Source organism: Melozone crissalis, unplaced genomic scaffold, assembly GCF_028551555.1.
Source record: "Melozone crissalis strain CALT ecotype California unplaced genomic scaffold, PUWL_Pcris_2 ptg000033l_1, whole genome shotgun sequence".
NCBI classification, from domain to species: domain Eukaryota; kingdom Metazoa; phylum Chordata; class Aves; order Passeriformes; family Passerellidae; genus Melozone; species Melozone crissalis.
This window is the reverse complement of record NW_026535811.1, coordinates 2,998,719-3,019,740: the sequence shown is the minus strand read 5'-3', so window position 1 is coordinate 3,019,740 and position 21,022 is coordinate 2,998,719. Positions and strand designations below refer to the sequence as shown.

General features: G+C 36.5%; 1 protein-coding gene across 11 annotated transcripts in view; it reads left to right on the top strand.

The window, feature by feature from the left end:
* Positions 1-21,022, top strand: part of PLEKHA5 (pleckstrin homology domain containing A5) — a 156,935-nt gene that overhangs the window by 47,699 nt on the left and 88,214 nt on the right. Inside the window, exon 1 of one of the 11 annotated variants that reach the window (XM_054282228.1) lies at positions 12,882-12,965. The exons of the other annotated variants lie outside the window; for them this stretch is intronic. The gene's annotated coding sequence lies outside the window, so the exon portion shown is untranslated. Of the gene's footprint in view, positions 1-12,881; positions 12,966-21,022 lie in introns of those variants that run through there. 11 annotated transcript variants of the gene reach the window in all.

The following is a 21,022-nucleotide window of genomic DNA, read 5'->3' as shown; positions in this document are numbered from 1 at the left end:
TGTGTTCTTCCTGTTAACAAAAACATTTGGATATTTTTTGCCAATCATATCAGACACTTAAAAGATCATCAGAGTATAGATGGAAAATCTCCTAAAGAATATATAATTCAGTGACTGGTAAAGACATTAGCCTTTATGGAAGAACTTCATAATACCTGTGCTGTGAATGTTAAATAATGTGGCACTTTCCTAATGAAATCTCTCACCTGCTGCATTTTTGGGCTGTAAATCTGCTGGACCTGACCAAATCCTTGTGTGTCTTGAAGGCACTGGTGGGTTACAAGTATATCAGTGTGATTAAAGCAAATAATTGATTCAGAGAAAGAAGTAGTGGCTTTTGTAATGGTAAAAGATTTCAAAGGTAGAACAATTCTGTTATCGCTGGGACCAGAAATTTGTGACTGTTTTATCCATTCTTGCTCTCTTTCCTTCTCCTTCCTTTCTGTCCCAGCCCTGAGTAGATAGCCCAGAGGAAAAAAAGTGTATTTTTCTCCAGGAAACTTACTCTTTTTATTTTCCGCACTCTGAAGTTGAATTCTGTTCTTTGTATAAAAATTTTATGTAAAGGATTTAGGGGGACAAACCACAGCAGTCCTTTCTCAGCAGCTTTGAAACTTAAGATGAAGCCTGAAACAAACAAACAAATGTGAGACTGTTTGGGGGGGTTTGAGGAATTTGGAGGGTTTTTTCTGAAGAAATTTACCTTGTGTCTCTTTTTACTTCTAAGAAGGCATTTGCCTAGGGTAATACCCATTTCTGTGGAAACCTTCCTGTTCTTGCTGTTCAAGCCAAATGGTTTTTTTTTTTTGTATTTTGGAAGACTATTTGAGGCTCATTTTAATAAATGTAGACTCTCTTACATTATGAGCTTCATTTTTTGGGGGGACAAGGCTAAATATTTAGATGGGATTTAGTTTTTATTTGGTGAGGTATTGTTAATTTATTTTTTTTAAGCTGCATTTATGTATTAGCTTACAGTGCAGATCAAGTTACTCCTTTCACATGCTTCTGTGAATAAGCTATTTTAATGTTCCACATTAAAATATTAATGTAGGATATATTTGACTCCTTGGCACAAGAATAAGATTTTCCAGGTGAAGTGACTTGAGGTTGCAAAAACCATGCCAACTACTGCAGTGCCAAAGAAATCTAGTTTATGTGTAATTATTCTCAGATGTACTTCATACAATTAATAATTACATTGTACTTACCATCATGAATAAAACCTGTTTTTCTGACTGTTTAGGTTATGCATGCCTGAATCACTTAAATATGGGCTGTTCTGGGATGCTGGTAAGAATTCTGGGGAAGGAAGTTGGCATCTAAATAGAATTTCTTGAAGGTTTCAAGAGTGAAAGGGAGTTTGGAAATGAGTTTTAGAATGGACCTGTTGCCTGTTGTGCTCATCCAAGAACAGGCATAAATATTCTGTATATAGTTCAAAAACAGAAAGCTGCTTTTGGGAGAGGATACCAGGGTAGTAGCCAGCTCATCTTTCTAAAGTTACTTCCAAAAGTTAAAACTTGGATGTAATATTTGAGGGTTAATAATATTAAAATAATAATATTTGAGGCTGCTTTGGCGTTAATAAAATCAAAAACTTTGGAGGAAATGCATGTTACAGGCAAGCATAAATGCTGACACTTCATGTTTGAGTAGCTTTTACCAAGGCTTAAAAGAGCAGAAATGCTAGATATTGTTCTTAAAATAGAAATAGAGGGTTTGAAATTCATATCCAGAAGGAATAAATGTGATAATCATCAAAGGTAGTTTGTGTCTTCACACTCAACAGGAAATTCAAATGCCTGTCAGTCAACTTGCAGGAGTCATTTCTCAAGCACACAAAAATCTCAAACAGGTTGCCTAAAGAGATCAAAAAGAAAAGGAGAAATGTACTATACCACAATGTAACACTAAAGAATCGAAATACCCCTGTATGAAAGAAAAACAATGCAGTTTGAAGTTCTTTAGTACATTCTTTTAGTGCATTTAGGACGTTCTTTATCACGTTTAAAATGCGAAGTGGTGGTGTAATTTTGATTGATCATACAGTAATGGCACTGAAATATCTGTATGTGTGAAATTCAGATACTGGTGTTTCTAACAAGCTTTTGGGACCATTTTTTATCTGAGTGTGCTCTTTGGATGATTCTTATTTACATGGCTTGGCAGTATAGTACTCAATTATTGCTTGTAGGGATTGATTTTTTTTTTTCCGCACTTCCCATTATAAAGCCTAAAGGTAATTACAGTTCTAAAATCTGGCAGCAGGTAAGTAAAGGATTTCTCTGAATATTGACCTATTACCAGCTATTAAAAAAAAACCAAACAAAAAAACACCCAGGAAACAAAGTAACAAACAAACCCAGTGACTCCTACATTTAACAGAAATTATTTAGTAATACACTAAATAATACTAACCAGAACAAAAACTTACTTTCAGAATATGGGAGTATTTTGCCTTAAATACATTTAATAGCAACAGTTGTTTTAAAACTTACAGCAGAATTAGCTTTTTTAATACTGCTGTTAGATTATTTTGATGTTTTGGTGCAATAAGAACACTGTGAGTATCTTATTTAGGTTGATTTAATCTTAAAAACCACGAGTCTGAACACACCTTGTGTCAGATAGAGGGATTAGGGTTTTAGCACATTAATTGAAACTTACTTTTTGGAAAAACACTTTTTTCTTTGTGTATCAAACTTCCAGTTCTGAACAAATTGCTGAATTTCAGACCCTAAGTGGGGAGTGTTTGAGTGTGGAGTTCTGAACAGGGGTTGTGGTTTTTTTGTTTGCTTTACACATGTTAATGAATTATTCAAAAGAGGGGGAAGATGTCAATGAGTCTTCAAGCCCTGCTGTGCAAACCCTGTAAATCCCAGCAGGTCCTGGTGTGACTTCCTTGAAGCTGGAAGCTGCAGGTGTGTGCCTCAGGAGCTGCCCTGGTGGGCAGAGAAAAACTCCATTAATACTCAATTAATAACCCTCAGTTAATAGTTGGGGGTTAGTTCGCACTTCTGTCTCATTAGCCCTTGCATGTTCAAGATTTAGCAGATGTCAACACCTGTAAGACACCCTTTGCTAAGGAAATAAAACAAATTCTTGTTTTTCTCCAATGGCAGGATGCTGCCAGCCTATTTCAGCTCTGTTGGCATGGCTCTGAGAGAACAAGGATTCATTTTGCTAATACTATAATATCTCCACATTATAGTCTTAGCAGCTAAGGATTTACCAAGAAAGATTATTAATCCATAATTAATGCTCTTTCATAATTATTCTGCAATACTGCATGTTTATATACAGAGTAAATTAGATTATTGTTTCAAGGCTTTTCAGATATAATTTGATGTATTAGAAGTGCAGCATAGGATATTGCATGGGGATCTGTAGCTCTACATAAATTGTTTAAAAGCACTTAAAACTACAGAGGTTTTTTTTAGATGGAGGAATTTATGTGATAAAAATGTTAAACTTTTGCTTGTGTGGAGATGGTTTCCTGAGAATTTTGTAGCTACACATGACAGAAAGATGGTCCAGGAGGGTTTGCTGTGTGTGCATGGTTGAATTCTTTAGGTCAAACAAGCATGGGCACTTTTAGAAAATGTCTACAAAACCATTGACTGTAAAACTGCACGTTGCAAACTCCTTTGTGTATTTTGGTATTGCAAACTTCACTGCAGTAGACAGAGCTGCTGTTGGGCAGAGAAACTTGTAGACAAGTTGGAACAACCACATTTACAGATTGTGTCCATTTATGCTGTTTGCACTCTCATGGTGTGCCTGAACTTGCACTCTACAAGCTTCTGTTTCTCAAGTTGTGTTACTGAAAGTAATTCAGTCTTTTTATATCATTTTCTTCATTTTCAGTTTGGACCAAAGCCAGTTTGTCATCTTTTCTTATTTTATTTGAATTTTTGCAATTGTTTAGGGGTTTTTTTGTGAGTTTCAAGCAGTTTGCTTTAAAATCTTGGGTCACAAGTGGCTTAAAAGGTGCAGAATCAGCAGCAGTTTTGAAACACAAGCAAATTTTGATTTGTTCTTCTCATCTCCACAGCAGAGGATTAAAGTAATCATGTTCTCATGTAATAATCAGTATAGAATAAAGCATTTGATCTTTCTTTTATTTTTATGCTTTTCAAGTAGGATGTCAAAACATTTTTTTTAATTTTCACTTTCAATGCTGCTTTGTGACTGTTTGTATTTCAGTTTGTGTGTGTATATTTCTAAGTAATACCTTAGCCTAAAGAAAAACCCATCAGAGGCTGCTTGAAAAAAAAAGTGAAGCTGTGAATGAATTGCCTCTGGCTTGCATTGAAGGCACACATTTTGGCTGTCTTGCTCATTAATTTTTTTCCTTTCTTTTTGTACTAAGTGGGTTTTTGTAGTTTGGTTTCAGCATGTAATATACCCTGTACTTTGCCTCTCAAATTTCCCTTGATTTTTCTTAAGTTGTTTGGATGATAATGAGTATTTTACTTATAGGAGGTCAAAGCTCCAGTATTTACTTTTCTGTTCTTAAAGGTACTGTAAATACACCTGACTGCATGTCAGTGCTAGTAATTTTAGAGATGGATATTCTAAGAAAATACAATCACCTTGCAAAATATTCTTGGTGTATAATACCTTAAAAAAATTTGGACTGGAGGATTCAAAACTGAGGAGACTTTTATTAGTCATGTAAATCCAATTGAATTGTAGATTTTCTTATGGTTTTGCTTTTAGTTTATTTCCTGTGAATCATGTTAGAATGGTATCCTGAGAAGAAATTGTGTACTTTTTGAAGGACATAAAATATTGGAGTGCTAATGAAACTTTATCCCTGGGCTGTTGTCCTGAAAACAGAAGTCAATTAAAAAAGCATTTCAAGTGTTGCTCCCTCCAGTTTTTATTGATGTATGAAGGCTTCCTCCTATTGAGAAGAGTATAAAGCTCATTATGTCAGTTAAATCTATTTTAACAGAAGAGAAAGCCAGAATATGATGATTTTCATCTGTGCTGGTTTTATTTGAGCTGTCACTGTGATTAGATTTGCTTTCAGCAGCTTTAGGAGGTTGCTGTCTGACGTGGACGTCTTGGGGAGGGCAGTGCTGAGCTGGTGGCAGCTTGGACAGAAGGAAAGCCTGTGCTATTAGGGGCTAATCCACCCTGCTGCGTCCAGTGATTCAGCTGACAGCAAAATTAAACAGCTACACCCTGGCTGGTGAATTTTGTTGTCCAAGTGTAATAAATAGTATCCCGGTTTCTGCGTCTGTCTGTGGAAACCCCCTGACAAGGACTCGTATCAAGCATCTGATGGAAATTTATAATTACAGACCTGTGTTGTGTAGGGAAGTTCAACTGCAAATTAGCTGTGGATCATTCAGGGTTTAATTATCCTGTTCACTGGTTTCATAATCTTTCAGTGTCTGTGGCTTGAGAATTACTCTGCTCTCCCTCCCACAATCCGTGCTGCATCAATTCCCAGGGAAATAGGGAACAGTGGGTAAAGCTCTGGCCTGCTGGAGGGAGATGTTCATATTTGCCAAGCTTGTGCAATCTGAAGTGAAAATCAACTGTGTGCCACAAGTGGGTGGATCAGGCCCTACCTCACTGAAAAGGTGAAGAAGTGAGGGGAATAGAAAAAACTGCTAGAAGTTAGTTTGAAATTTGAAAAGACCCTAGTTTCTAATAAATTGATGCAGTATCATCACTCCTACTGGGCTTCTCTTCAGCTGAGAAAAGCAGCCAAATGTAGGAGAAATTACCTGCAGCAGTTGGACATGTGCTGTCTTCATGGTTTCTTGGACCTTGTATTCTCTGGGGTTTGCTGCATTTGCCAGAAACAGAGATTGCCAGAGGTGAGGATTTGTTTCAGAGGTGTTTTGGAGAACCTGCACAAGAATTCCTGGCCACTTTGTATTTAACTGCACCTGGTGGGTTTGTGTATTCATCCTTGACCCCACACCAACGCTGCACAAGTTTCAAGAGTTAACCAAAGCTCTGTGTTGCACACAAAACTTGCTATGAGTTCTCTGATATGACCAGTCTATCAAAAAGTATCTATTACAATTCTAAGGTTTTGTTCCACGCTAGAAATGGCCATCTCAAAGCCCTCTGAATATTGTGGAATTGTGGAATGGTTTGGGTTGGAAGGGGCTTTAAAGGCACCTTCCACGCAACCAGGTTGTTCAAAGCCCTGTCCAACCTGCCCTTTAACAGTTCCAGGGATGGGATGTCCAGAGCTTCTCTTGGCTAATTTATTCCAGTGTCTCATCGCCCTATAGTGAAGAATTCTTTCCAGTATCTCATGCAACTCCACATTCTTCCAGTTGGCAGTCTTGTCTTGTGTAAAATGCAGAGGGGTTTTTTTCATTTTTACCATGTTACACTGCCACTGTAAAATGTCATTTGCTATTTTACTGCCTGTGTTTCTAATCCTGTGCAACTCCTTCAACTGGGCCCTTCTTCTGAATGGCACCCTTGGCTCTGGGAATGGGGATAAAGTTTAATTTCTGTGTTCCCTCCCTCTTTGAAATCAGGGTGAAGAATTTGTCAGCTCAAGTCCCTGCAGATTCATTAATTTGTGTCCTTACATTGTTGTGAGCCCATTGCCATCTCTTAACCTCTGGCACCTTAGCTTCTTTCAGGAGTTTTAACAAGTGACCTTATAGGGTACTTTCAGGAAAACCAGATTTTCTGTGAGCTGAGAGGCGTGTTAGATTCCTTCTGGGTTTTTTTGTGGGTTTTATTAATTTGTTCGTTCACTTGTTTGGTTTACGTTTTTTGTTGTTGTTGTTTTACCTGATAGTTCTCTGAGCTATGGCATTCATTTTCAAAAGCTGTTGCGAATGTTTTTATTTATTTTTGAATTTTTCTTTTGGTTGAAAAGTTTTCTGATTGTGAAGTTTGAAAGATGAGCTGTGTTAGGTTTGAGATATGGACCTGTCTTTCCTTTTTGCTGTCTACACATTTGCAAGTGATTCCTCACAGCCTGCCATGTATTTATTTTTTGACCTGTGAGTTTTTGTAGAACTTTTTCATATTCCATTTTCTATTTGAGCACTTGGAGAATTTTTCTTTGTTTCAGTAAACTTCTCTTACTTTGCTACTTAGTGATGCTGGTCTGTATCTTGCTTTAATTAATTTTGAGTGTTATTCACATTTCCTTGCAGTACATTACTTTTTGTCAAATACAGAAGAGTTTTTCCTCCACTCTTTCACTGCAAGCATTTAATCAACTTGATTTTTGCATATTGAGAGACTTGGGAGATGAGGCAGAGATCTTGTGCAGGTTCAGATTGGTTCATGGTTGTAATTCTGCTCTGGCTACACAGTCAGCAAGTTGTCAGAATAGCATGTTCTTCTAAGTAGTTAATTTTAAATTCATTCTATTTGTTTTTTATAAACTGATAACTCTACAAAAGGGTATTTTTACTACAGTTCCTGCCATTAATAGAAAGAAGCAGCTTAATGAGCACATATGTAGCTGCAATTCAGAATGAGTGTAAGGATGTTGCAAAGAGCTTTGGCTGACTGGAAAGTTACTTTGAGAGGAGAACTGAGATATTTTCCAGATGGGATTGCAGCAGTTTAACTCTGAATTTATCAGTTAATAAAAGGGATTTGTGCTTTGTGACAGTTATTGAATAAGGATTTGAAAATTTGTGTAGGTCTTGCAACACAAAAAAGCTGCTGAGCTTCAATGTTTCTTACGCAGAAACTTGTATTTGATGGGTTGAAACTTTGATTTTTTTTTTTTTAATGAAACTTGATTTGAAGTGTTGTTTCACTTCTGTGTTGCATCAAAAACTGGAAAATAGTTTATACTGCTTTGGTTGATGTTAGATAGAGCAGAAGGATGTGGTCTCAGCTGACCAGCTCAATGGTGATGGTGCCCTTATACATTTTCTTTGACTTGTGCAAGTCTTGCAGTAGCAAGGTTTTGTAGAAAAATTAATTGCATTGCGCATTAAGAAGAAGGATTCACATTGGATTCCTGAGGTCATCAGTCTTGCAGCAAAAGTAAATTTATTCATATATGAAATAATTTACTAGATTTCTTTAATTCCTTTTTAGCAGTTTAGCATCAACATAAAATAAAAAGGAATGCCACTAACAAGTTGTATTTTATAAACAGTAACAATTTTACCTTAGCAAGTGCAGTTCCTTTGTCAGGGACTATTGTTCTCTTGCCCACATTGAATGTGTTCCTTCATCTAATGACTGTGTTTAGTCATTTTAGATTATTTTTGAAAGACAAGCAAATGTATTAAGAGACTGGTGGGTGAAGGGGAGCTGTCTGTACTCTGAGGATAGGCAGAGGTTTGGCTGCGTAGTTGGAGCTTGTCTTTGCGTAGGCACAGCTGGAGCTTGGATTTATTGAAAGGTGCTCAGTTCAGACCTGGTCTTAGTCTCACACACCCTATAATATAAATATATATATTTAAACTTGGGAACCAACACTAACAGTGTGGGCAGCAGTGGCAGTTTTATATGTTCTGGCACATTGTCTGGTACAATTTTCCAGATGAATCATTATGGTAATTTATTAAAGACCAACAGGCAGCCTGCTTTTGTAAGCTGTGAACAGCAGATATAAACCTTATTTTTCCATTTTACTTCTTCAAGAGTGTGAGCACAGTGTGTTGTATCTTGAGCACAGACCTATATTTAGAAATGAAATGACAACAGAAATGGGAATGCTCAATTCAATTGACAATTCAGTCTAATTGTAGGCATTTGAAGAGTGAAAGACTGTAAAGAATCAGACTTATCAGGACATTGCAATAATTTAAGGAATAAAATCCAAGGCACTTATCAGCTGGTGTACTAAATGTACATGTACTTTGTGGGTCCTTTGGTTCTCTTTGCCCCATGAAAGAGTCAATATCTATTTCATTTTTCTCAGTATTGAAGACATTAGGACATGAGTTAACAGGGAAAATAGGAGAAAAGAAAGTTAAAGAAGGCAAAAATGACTTGGGATGGAAAGACAAGCTGTAAACCACAACAGTATTTTCAAGTGAGGTGCAAAAATAATTAGAAAATAACAAAAAATGTGGGAATATGTTACACAAGAGAAACACTGAAAAAATGTAGCACAGTCAAAACTGTGAATAGAAGCAAGAATGTAAATTGTATTATAGAAATAAGAAAAAAAATACTCATCTTTTGAACTTTGCAGATGTAGTTTTCCCCCTGTGGTTGTCTAGACACAGATATAACCTTTTTTTTTCTTTTGTTTGAAAAATGTTCTTTCCACTTGAATAGGTCAGCTGATAGATAAGATATAATAACATAATGGCAAACAGATTTTAAATTGCTACACATTTCTGCAGAATGTAGCTTTATATAGAAATGGAAGAATTCTTAACGTGTCTGTGATGTAGTGTTTGAGAGAGACATCTTGAGGTATTACTGCTAGTAACCAAATTCAGGAAAGCTGCTTGTGACATCATGCCAAGGCTGAGAGGAGAGCTGAAAGAGCTCATGTGTGTAAGAGACATCCTTGTGGAATTCTTTTTAGGATGCCAGAAAGTCTCGTGAAACTCAGCTGCATGTAATTGACTGAAGAATTTATCATGTTTAGTTAAAAAACGTCAATTGCAGAAGTCGAGGCTCTTGATAAAATCCATTTAAAGCCCAGTTATAACCCTAAAATGCATTGTATTTCATTGGGAAAGAGTGGTGGGTTGGATACTGAGACTAAAAATTAACTTAAATAAACTGTTGATCAAACGTCTTATTAAAATGAGCTGCTCTGCTGTCAGAGCAGGTGATCAGAGCTGTTTGTGTGTGAGCTCTTGTGAAGAAGCTGCTGGTGAGAAAGATGTTTAAAGTATTTAGCACCTGATTTCTTGTTAAGTACATTAAAATATATAAATGCATTAAAATACATAGATAGCACCAGCACTTCAGTCATTAGACGTTTTCTAACTTAGCTTCTAACTGTCTGTAGAGAGTTTACTGAAATTAATTGTGTTCCTGCAGCACTCTCTGAGGCTCGCTGTTTTTATAACACAGTGGTCTGGAATGGTTTTAGTGTTTTGTGTGGTTTGGTTTGGATATCAGTGCAGAAACTCTAGAAAAATGTTTCAGCTCCCAGGGCTGTTTGATTTTAATCCCAGCTTTGTCATGTTCAGAAGAATTATTTTTTTAGAAGTCCTTTGTGCAGGCTACATTTCCCTACTTATGTATTAATTCAATTTTTTTTTCTTTCAAGGCATGTTTATTAGATGGTAAATTGGCAAATTTACTCTCACTTACTATAAAACTTCCTTATCAAGATCTTGAAACTCAAATTTATGTCATTGTAAAGGAACCCTTTCAAGGTCAACAAGAGAGTGCTTTGCAACTGTTCTGCATTAGTTGTGTAATCAAATTATTTTGGCTTTATGTGCTACTCATAACCCCCTTGCATTTCATTACTGTGGCTACAATTTGTAGGCCATTAAAACAATAAAATACAAATTCATCAACAGAAAAAACAAAACCATCCTAAAATTTCTTTATGCTTCTGTAAAGTTAGGCACTTGTCCAAAAAGCGTACAGAGGGTTTTGGTTTGGTTTTTTTCCCATGAAAATTTGTCTTTGAGGGAGAATATACCCGCAGATGCCTAACTTCAAAGCAGACCTTTTGAACTTCTAAACTGTTGTTTACCTCAAAGAAAATTGTTGTAGTTTCCGCTCAGCTTGATGGGATTTTGGGAAGAGAAGGGGAATGAACTTGAAACAAGAACAGTGTTTATTTCAATTTTAATGGGTTTTATTAACAGCTTCTTTTTCCCCTTCTCATATTTTATGTGTAGAAACTGCAAACTGCTGATTAGGTAGCTGTGAATTTGTTCAAGTAATCTTTCTTCAATAGCATTTATTTATTTATTTATTTATTTTGTTTTCTGAACTAAGCTGGAGCAAGTCTGGATGAAAATGTTTCTCATTCAGGAGGCAGCTCTTATGTCCATAGCACCTTGCATTTCAAAAATTAAATTTAAAAATAAAAATAATTTTTTTAAAAATAAAATTTTGATTTACCAGTCTGAATCTGTGTGGAAATTCAGAGAAAAATAACAAAGCAAATGATGAAAAAAAAATTAGATGACCAAAGAATAAAAGCTTAGATAAAAATGTGAAATACGATTTATTACTTGTTTCCTTAAAGTGCCCACTAGCTGGCAAATAACTACTGAAATTCTTACCAAGATGATGGCTTTTCGTCACCTAATGGTAGACTGCAGAATTCATCTGAATTTTGCAATGTGGACATGTACTGTAGCAAGGATTCTTTTTATCTATTTTGGTGTAGGAAAATTAATTATCAAGGTATTATGTGATAAATGACTATAAATAAACTACTTTTTATAGTGTCTATGGAATATGGACTGGGGTGTTTGGGTGTGTTTATGAAATCAGGTTCAGCTGTGCCACAGCTCTGTTGTGCACTTAGACTTCTGGGTTTGTGGCTGGAAGGAATTGCTGAAGTGGAAATACTTCCTCTCGTTTTGTGCGAATTTGAAGGAAAGGAGAAAGGATTCATGTTCAAATAATTACCTTAGTAAAGAGGATTTTTATAGCATTGGACTGAATGTCTTAGACTTCAAAACTCTGTGTGTGAAGTTGCAGATCCTCATAATGGATCTAAGCATTTTTGGACAGATAGGAAAATCCAATTTTTAAGTTACTTGCAGACATTAGTGAAGCTTTAGGATGTTGTCCTGCTTCTCTGCCAACCGCTGTATTCACCAATATCCGCCATCTTGGAAGTGGAGGATTTGATGGTAGAGTTTATTCCAAATCTTTTTCTTATGCTCAGGTGTGGTACAGACCGGGGGAGGGCTGTGCTGCTCTTTTATACAGCATAATTTAAAACACAGCATTTATAAAGCAGCCTGCCTGGCTCTGCTTTCAGCTTGAATGATAAGCAGGAAAGCATTTTAAAAAACCAGAAGTGCCTGGGGCACAGCTTTTTTCTTCTCACAAGAGGAGGAAAACTTTGTGTATTCATTTGAAAAAATGAATATACAATAAATATGGAAAGAGGGCTGTGAGATAGAGGAAACCAAAACACGGAGGGCTTCTGTTCCACTTGTCTGTGGGTGTATTAAAAGATGTTCATCTCCTGAGGCGAAAAGGTTTGAATATGTGCTTCACAGGATTTTTGCATGTGAATAACCTGACTTCTGATATCCAAATAAATTGTTTCATTAAGAAGGTAAGTGGTTTCTTTATGTACAAAGAGACTTTAAGTGGAGGTAAATGGCTCTGGAACATAAATCATCTGCTAGACTCTTCTCAAGCAGTCACTTGTTAGACAGTTCTCAAGCCTTTTGTCTTGCCTCCCTCGCCCTAAAAAAAAAAATTAATAAATAATTTAAAAACCTATCCAGAAATCAGCAGGTAGGCCAATTCCTAAATCAATATGGATACTATTCAGCAAATCTGTTGTCTTTGTCTGATTTATCAATTGTGTGCTGAGTGTTCAGACCATATCCCATCCTGAAAAAGGTTTCCAATCTATTGCAGTGGCATCATGTAATTACAGTGGAGCTCATGATGATAGTGTTTAAGCCTCAGGATGCCCTTCAGGGAAGCAGTGCACATAATTATCTGAGCATCAGCCCAGATTTAAAACAAAAAAAGAGAAGGGACAAAAAAAAAAAAATCGATGCTGCTTGGTGACTGAGTTTTGCGTATTCCAATTAACGATTTTAGATTTGACTTAAAGTTCTGAAATTGTTTGGAAGTAGGCCATCTCCTGCTGAGATGAAGCATCAGGCCACTTTAAATGAGGCACTGAGCATGCTCTCTCGGGTCCCCACCGTTTGAGATTTTGCGGAGTGTGTCTGGGCTGCCTGCGAGAAGAGCTGTCACTCGGGGGGGGTGACGGAGAGCGCAGCATGCCCTTTGTCATCCTTCCATCAGTGCACGTATGATTCCTCTTGGAACTGGCAAGTGGGGATGTGAGACGAGCCTTGCTGCTTTTGGTGAGTTGATATTCATCTCTTTCCCTTTCTGATGCCTTTAGATATCTCAGATAAAACTCAGCTTCGCACTTGGCTCTCTGCTCTGATAATGGGGTCTGTTTGAAATGGCTCTGCCGTGCTTCACTCCAGTGAAATAATATGTGTATTAATTTCTTTACTGCAGAAGAATTGCTTTTTTAACAGGAATGCTGGGCTGGGCAGAAAAATGGGCATAATTTATTTTTTTCCTCTGACTTCAAATTAGCTAACTATTCTAAATACAGTAACAGTTCTTCAACCATCACTTCTCAGTCATTTTTCATAATGTTCTTTTTAAACCAGTTTTGGTTTAAAACCTGGATTATTTTGTGCATTTCATATTTTTGAGGGGGCTTGATTAGTCTTGCAAAAGAGGATTATTTAAGACAATGCTGAAAGATATTTACAGTACTTGATTTCAAGACAAATTCAACAGGGTAAGTTAGGTGTTGTCATGTTAGTTTTGCTGCTGTGCATGTATTTCCTTCTTTAAGCAACTAAGGAATAGGAAAAGGTATCTCCTAGTTCTTTGTTACAGCTGAGATTTGGCACCTTGGTAAGATATAGTAGCAATTTCTGAACAAATTTATAGTCTTTGTAGTAGTTAAGGTGAATGCTTGATACAGCTTAGGATTTAATTAACTTCTAATTAACTGTGGGGAAGGCAGGATTTATGATTCAAAGTATTATCAGGGCTTACTTTTTGCACTTGATTTAAAATCTTGTTTTCCTCCAAGAACATCTGCAAATTGTAGCTTTTAAATTCTTTAATGCAAGGCATTCAACCTCCACCAAAAATAATCAGTTGGCAATATATTTTTAAATCCTCTAAACTGGGATTGTAAAAAGCAGGGAGTGAATTGATAAACTGACACCACCCACTTCCATTCCCAAAAAAAAAAGTTGTTTCCTGGTTTCACTTACCTGTGGGTGAATAAAGATGATTTAATATTCTGGATGAACTTAATGTGTGTTTTAAGGTTTTGGTGTGACACAGTTCATCACTGGATTGAGATTGGAGCTCTTAATACTAATGCATTCACAAATATTTTGGGGTTGGGAGGGGAGCTTGTTTTTACAAGTGGATAGCCTTTATCCTGTTGTGATTGTAGATATATACTTCAATCTTTTGGATAAAAGATTTGAGTTACAATGGGGAAAGCGACTTGTCAGTGAATTTGCTGAGTCTGACAAAGAGGCTCCTGCCAAACACAACCCCTGTTATGATTCCAGCTGACCTGATTTATAGGAGCAGAATCAATAAGCCCTTAAGCTTCATCCTCACTCTGACACTCCTGGCTGGAAGAGGGAGGGTGATCTGTGAATCTTGAGTACTTGAACGTGAGTTTGCTTGACCCCCTAATGTGGGGTTTCTGGGCAAAATGATCTAAATGGGTGCAGGAGTTAAGGTTTTCGTTAAAGCCTGAGGATAATGCATTTAATTGAGGCCTCGTGGTGGCAAAGGGCTGTCATAACCCATCAGCAAAACTGTGCCTGGATTGCTGCTCTGACAAATGATGAGAGGGCGGCAGCCAGGGGGAACTGCAGACCTGTGCTGAGCAAAATCCATCACTCTGCTGCTGCTGGAGTCCTGGGTGCTGAGAATTTCAGACTTTCTGTGCTGACCCCTAAGAGAGCACTGCATTTCACCTGAGGCCGTGGAGAAACCTTCCAAAATTAATTGATAGCACTAAAATTACAAGAGTGTACTTTGATTAGAAGTGTGTAATATCAAAAGTAAAAATCTTAGAGTTTGGGGTTTTAGAATATAGTAATATATATAAAGCAAGATAAAAGTTTAAAGCAGAAGCTAGTCCTCCTTCACCTTCTTCATAAGTTTTAGTAGTATTTTATAATTAAACAAAAAAGTGCGCATTGCCAACTTCAAGTAATTAGTTAAGTTAAAAACAGAAATAATTTGTGTCATATCTTAGTTAGGTAGTTTAGACTTAAAAGACCTTCTAAAAAAAGGTAGGTAACCATTTTGTAACTTGCAAGTAAAATACTACAAAACTCGCTGCTTGTGAGACTATAACATGGATTTAAAAAATAAATGTTTAAGTCTAAACACAAAATATCATCTCAAAAACTTTCAATCCCAACCTCAACCAAAACAAAAAACAAAACAAGAACCAACATTCACTTGTTACACTAACTTGTTACCTTCAAAGCGTTATTAGGTATTTCTAATTATTAGTTTTTTCTAATATGAGTTTTCACTCGTAGCTGGAACCTGTGTGATACTGGTGGTGCCTTGAGCTGTGTCTCACTGAGATCTGCAGGGTAATATGAAGCTACACAGATTTACCATTAGAGAATTTCTGGACAAACAGGAGTCCTAGAGAACTTCAAACCTCTCAGGAAGTTGTATTTCATGGGTTTTGTAAAATAAAGGTTTTAGTCTAAAGGAAAGCAGAAATTCGCAAGTGTTAAACATCACAAGCTATTTTTATAACCTTGATCATGTCTATTTTACTCTTCAGGATAATATTTGTTCTTTCCTTTGAAGTGAGTGCTGACTGTGGTTAGTTTTCCAAAAAGCTGAATTTTTACATTGTTGTTACAAAGGTTAACTGAATTTTGTAGGTAAGATGCTGTCTCCTCTGCTGAGCTTCTCTTGTCTATAACCATTTTACTGAACATTCAAGTCCACTTTGGGTTATGGGCAGCTTGTGGGAAGAAAAAAATCTGCCTTGTGTTTATATCTTAATGGTGGTCGTGCATAAAGAGGTTATTTTGAGAACTCAGACAACTTGACAATAATATATTGTCTTTGGTTTTGCTGCAGTTTTACTCTGTGCTAGTTTTGTTGGTTTCTTTGTATTTCTAGATGTGTGTGTGAATAAATAAATATATAAATGTATATATATATACATACACAGAGAACATGCAGAGAGGAAGGTGAATGTGTGTGAGTTCTGCTGGCTGAACAAGATTATTCAGAATGCATTTAAATTGCACAGAACTGAGGACTGAAATTGAATAAAATGATGCCTTTCCATGCTAAGCAATGTTGTTATTCAGTCATTTTAGATATGTCAGCCATCATTTGGATTTTCTTCTGTTTTATTGTGGATGAATATATTGTAATTGGCAATAAAATAAGGCGAAAGATTGAGGTTCCTAGGATTGTGCCATGTAGGTGTTCTGATTTTTAGAAACTGGAGGTCTCTGGAAGGAGCTTGAGGAAGTCCCTTATGTGACTGAAAATGTAAGGCATGTAATGCAACCTGTTGAGTTATTTTTTGAAGAGGATGAAAAAATAAATTTTTTTACACATGAATAAAAAGTCACTTGACTTCTGTGGCACTTTTTCACCAGGAGAGCAGTGACAATGTGGTGGCTTTACTGCTTTTGAGAGAGCATCACTGCTGAAATAATGTTTATTTAAACTTTTTGCTTGAATGTTCATAAATATAATTGTTTGCACAGGGGGAAAAAATGAGTTAAGGATGTGGTGTGAAGGGGAACCTTTGTATATGTATCACTTTAGCTGCCTTCCAGCTGTGTTTTGAATTATTAAAATCTTTTGGACAGTGAAGGCTCAGCCCTTTTCCATTCACTCTGTGCTCTAAATAAGAGATTTTACTACTGCTGACAATTGCACATACTCAGTTGGTGTGCCAGATGGAGAGGATGGAGAGCCTGTGACAATTTTAGGCTGAAGGTTGTGTCTAAAAACCTTGTCAGCATTCTGCATCAGATCTTGACCTATTTTAGACAGTTTGCTACAATCTGATACTGCCATTTATTAGTTTTTGTAGGTTTTTTTTCATGAAGTGGAGGAAGGAGTGGAGCTATGTTTCACAAGCACGAGCTAAATTTACTTTTCCAAGTGAAAAAGAAAATGTGCACCCGTTCTCATTTAAAATAATTGGCTCTAATGTCAGCCATGTATAATTGAGTCTGAGATTTTATGGAAAATAAAGAAGGCATTATTAGTTCTTTTTATGTGTGTCTGTATAAGTTGAGAAATGGGTCTGTTAAAGTGAAAAATGAAAATATTTGGGATTGTGTTATTTTTTAAAAATTTTGGCCTTTTTTTGTACCAAGAAAGTGGAAATAATGAGCTGGCACGTCCTTGCTGAAGGAGCTAAAAATTGTCTACTTTTTCAGTACGCTGATGTTTAAAATGGGTATCAAGTACAGTCCTATGAATTTTGGCAAATTTTTGCCACGAATACACTAGATCATTGTAATTCAGTTGTGAATAGGTATTTATTGGGAATATCTGTCTATGAAAATTTAGCAAATGATATTGTGTAGAGGGGTTGTTTGGAACTTTAAATTTCCTAAACGATGATTAAGAGGAAGTAAAATATTTCTTTCTGTAGATCAGAATTTCCACACCCCCTTCCCCAAGAACATAGGGAAGAGAAAAGGGGAAAAACAAAAAGGAAAAAAAAACCCAAAAAACAGGAATGTTTCTCAAAATGATACATAAGCTTGAATTTTTCCAGTGTGTTTTGAGTACAACATCACTTTCCTTATGTTTATGCATGTTTCCATGTTTTACAATGTTTTCAGGATATTCAGTCTTATGCACATTTCAGTGTTGTGGTGAGGAGACAGTTTAGTATTTAAACATGTCAATGGCTGTAAGATAACTGGAATTGCTTTGTGCTTTCCTTAAGCTAATCTGAATTTAATGGAGGCATGTACCATACAGTGACTTGGTTTTTTCCAAGCCAGACAAAACTTGATGCTCTTTGAAAGTATGACCCATTGAGGAAAAAAGAAAGGAAATGTTAATTATTATGTACTTCAGACCACTTAAAGGGACTTGGGTGCAGTTCATATCTTGCCCAAAAAATCAAATCAAATCATATCTTGTGTCAAATATCAAAAGGTTTCCATGTTTTATATTTCCCTATTTATATGGAAATTATTAACTTAATCAGAATTTCAGTATTTTCAATCTTTAAGTTTATTCCCAAATTTGTCTGTCTTTATATTTCAGGTGGTCCCTTTGGCTCTCTTACCATAATATATATAAAATAATGTGCACAGGGATTTTTTCCAGGCAATTATATAGGTATCATAACCCAACCATATTGGTGGAAAATCTGTCATTTACATGAACATTGGCATATGGGCAACTGAATAAAAACCTTTGAATCAGTGAAAATGTTCTGTTTGTTGACAACACTGAGTAACATCTTTAGTGGAAGGACCCACAGTGTTTTCATGGAACAGGATTTGCTATGTGGAGTCTTGAGGTCCCTTTAAGTGTGATCCATGATTAAGATAAAAGCAAAACCAGCAAAATGGATTTATTGCATTATTTTAAATGGACAGTTCTTTTTGACAGGATGGGTTCAGCATATATGATATAAAACATCTGGGGTTTTGGAGGGGGAAAAGGTACTGAGAAACAAGAAATACAAAAAGATTGTCAGAGCGGTCATCAAAATGCAGGATATGAAAACAAGTCTTAACAATTTTACTCAATAGAAATTTGTCTGATATGAGACATTGTATCTTGCCTGGGAAATCTATGTTAGACTTTTTATTTCTTATTTTTTACTGTTCTGAGAAATGGGATGAGGTTTTTTTTCCTCCTGGAGAAAATAGCCCGAGCCATCAAGGTTGTCATAGCAGAGAACGAAAGGCATGACTTAAACACCACCACTTTTGGTAATACCATCTGCTTCAGCCCACTCTGCCCAGTGCATTTGTTCTCTCTATGAGCAAAGACAAGACTGATATCCTTAGTAGCCCTCAAACTCAGGCTGTCAAAATAAGTTCTTTAATGCTGCCTCTGAAAGTGTCTCCAAGTAGTGTGGTTCTGGCTGTGGTGTGCTTCCTGCAGGAGCAGCTGAATTCAATTTCCAGCTGCCTAAATGATCAGAAATAGGTTGGGAATGTTCCCCACAACCTTCTATTGCAGCATTAGTATCTCACTGTTGCATTGGTGGGGAGTATTTTATATAATGATACTACAAATTTGGAATGGAAACAGAGGTTGACTTAACATTAAGCTGTTGAATTTAGCTGCTGTTTTAGTTGTATTTAGCTGTTCAGTTGTATTTATCTGTTTTAATGGTGGAGAGTATCTTATATAATGATAGTACAAATTGGGAGTGCAAGCTGAGGTTTACTTAACCAGGATCACAGAGGAAGCCTGGTGAAGCCAAAGGGCACATCCCTGGTGCAATTAGCTTGATGATGACTGTCAGTCAGATACCTCAAATGCATGTCAGTGCAAAGCTGCACCTGGCCCCATAGGGAGAAAAGCCAAATAGCCCCAGAGAAACTTCTTGCTCGTGAAGCTGGATTGGTTTCAATATCTTAGCTACCAGATTTGCATTATTCCATTTAGAAATTCTGTTGTGGTATCTTACCATGGTATTGCCCTGTAAAAGGAAGTTTAAGGTCCTAAGTTCATCAACTCAAGGCCCTGAGCACCAAAATGTTCTTGTCTTGTTGTGTCCTGTAATAATTCACACTCACAGGACACATTCAGATTGATAATTTCATCCACTGGGTGCAAGTTTTTATTTCATTACCTTGTCTGTATTGAAACCAAGTAAGAACAGTTTCAATTTTAAGACAGGACTATTAAATATATTAATCAGAGTAGGACTTCAACAGAATTAGATTTATTTAATTTCTTCATTTTATGTTACAGTGACATGTCTAGTAGAGTGGTAATGTGTCATTTTCTGACAACTGTGTTGAAGTGATATTGAGAGTCTGTGACTGCATTCCCCTTCTCCATTTTCATCCAAAAATTTATGAGAGCTTCTGCTGCACCTGTGTAAAGCTGGAACAAAGTCAGAGAAGTATGTGGAAAAGTAATAGCACAGCCAAGAGAAAAGAAGTTTAGAAATGTCTGGGTCATGTGAGTGCATGGATGTGTCCATACCTGTACATAAGTTCAGCCACTGCTTTACACTAACCATAACCGTGTTGTAGTTCCTCTAACACTTCTAGACTTTCTGATCCAGAAAGCTCTTTAGCTTCCCAGGCTCAATTTTTTTCTCTTGTTACCTCCATAGTTTTATATGAAAGATTAAATGAAAATGGCTCAGCCATTTCCTTGAAAAATGTTTTCAATAGTTTTAAAATGTTTCCAGCTGGTTCCCTGCAAAGCTCTGATGTCCCTGTGGCATTGAGGAAAAGTTTACAATTTGAAACTGAACCAGTAGACCCTTTTTCACTGAAAAGCATTTCACTGAATGCAAATAGTCTACACTTTCTTTATTTTCACTTGGGGGACCCCATGCACACACCAGTAGCATTCTTACTGATAGAAGTGACTGGTGAATACACTTCCATTTCTCTGCAGCTTTCTCATACTGAATGAAAATAGAAGAAACCTTTTTAATTGAAGAATTACAGTAATAAGGAATAATAAGACCCTGTTGCTCTTTATCTAGTAAAGAAATCAGTTGAAGACAACAGATTCCTTTGCTGATTCTGTTGGCATCACAGTCCTTGCTCTAGAGGCAGAAATTGTAATTTACAGGTTTAACATTATTTATCAATAACTTTGGCGTGTCATCCATGTTAGAAACAACTACCCCAATGTGTAGAATAGAAAAGCTTATAACCTCTGACCAGATGTTTTTTCAGAGTGCATCAAGGCCTTTATGGCACTGCAGATGGTTATCAGTAATTTTGTTTCTGTCCAAACATTGAATTAGTGTTTTCTGACAGGCAGTATCCAATAGATGTGGATCATCAGAATTCATTCTGCAAAGAGCTGAACTGTGTGTAATGTGAGTCTTGTTATAATTATTGGGGGAAATGTGTCTTCTCAAGCTCAAGTAGTGAATATTTGATATCCTGATTATTTTTGAGATATCAAAATGACTAATGTAACCTGACTGGAATGCATTTATAGAAACCATGCCAGTGAAGCTAAGCAACTGCTGTGCACTGGCATGAACATTTGCAAAATCATTAAAAGTGGAGAAAAATCCTTAGAAAGCTGCTTTGTCATATTGTCATCTTAATCCTCAGGGAAAGTCTGCAAAATACATTTGAAAGACAAGCATGGAAATGAAATTCAGAAAGCTGTTAGGTCTTAAAAC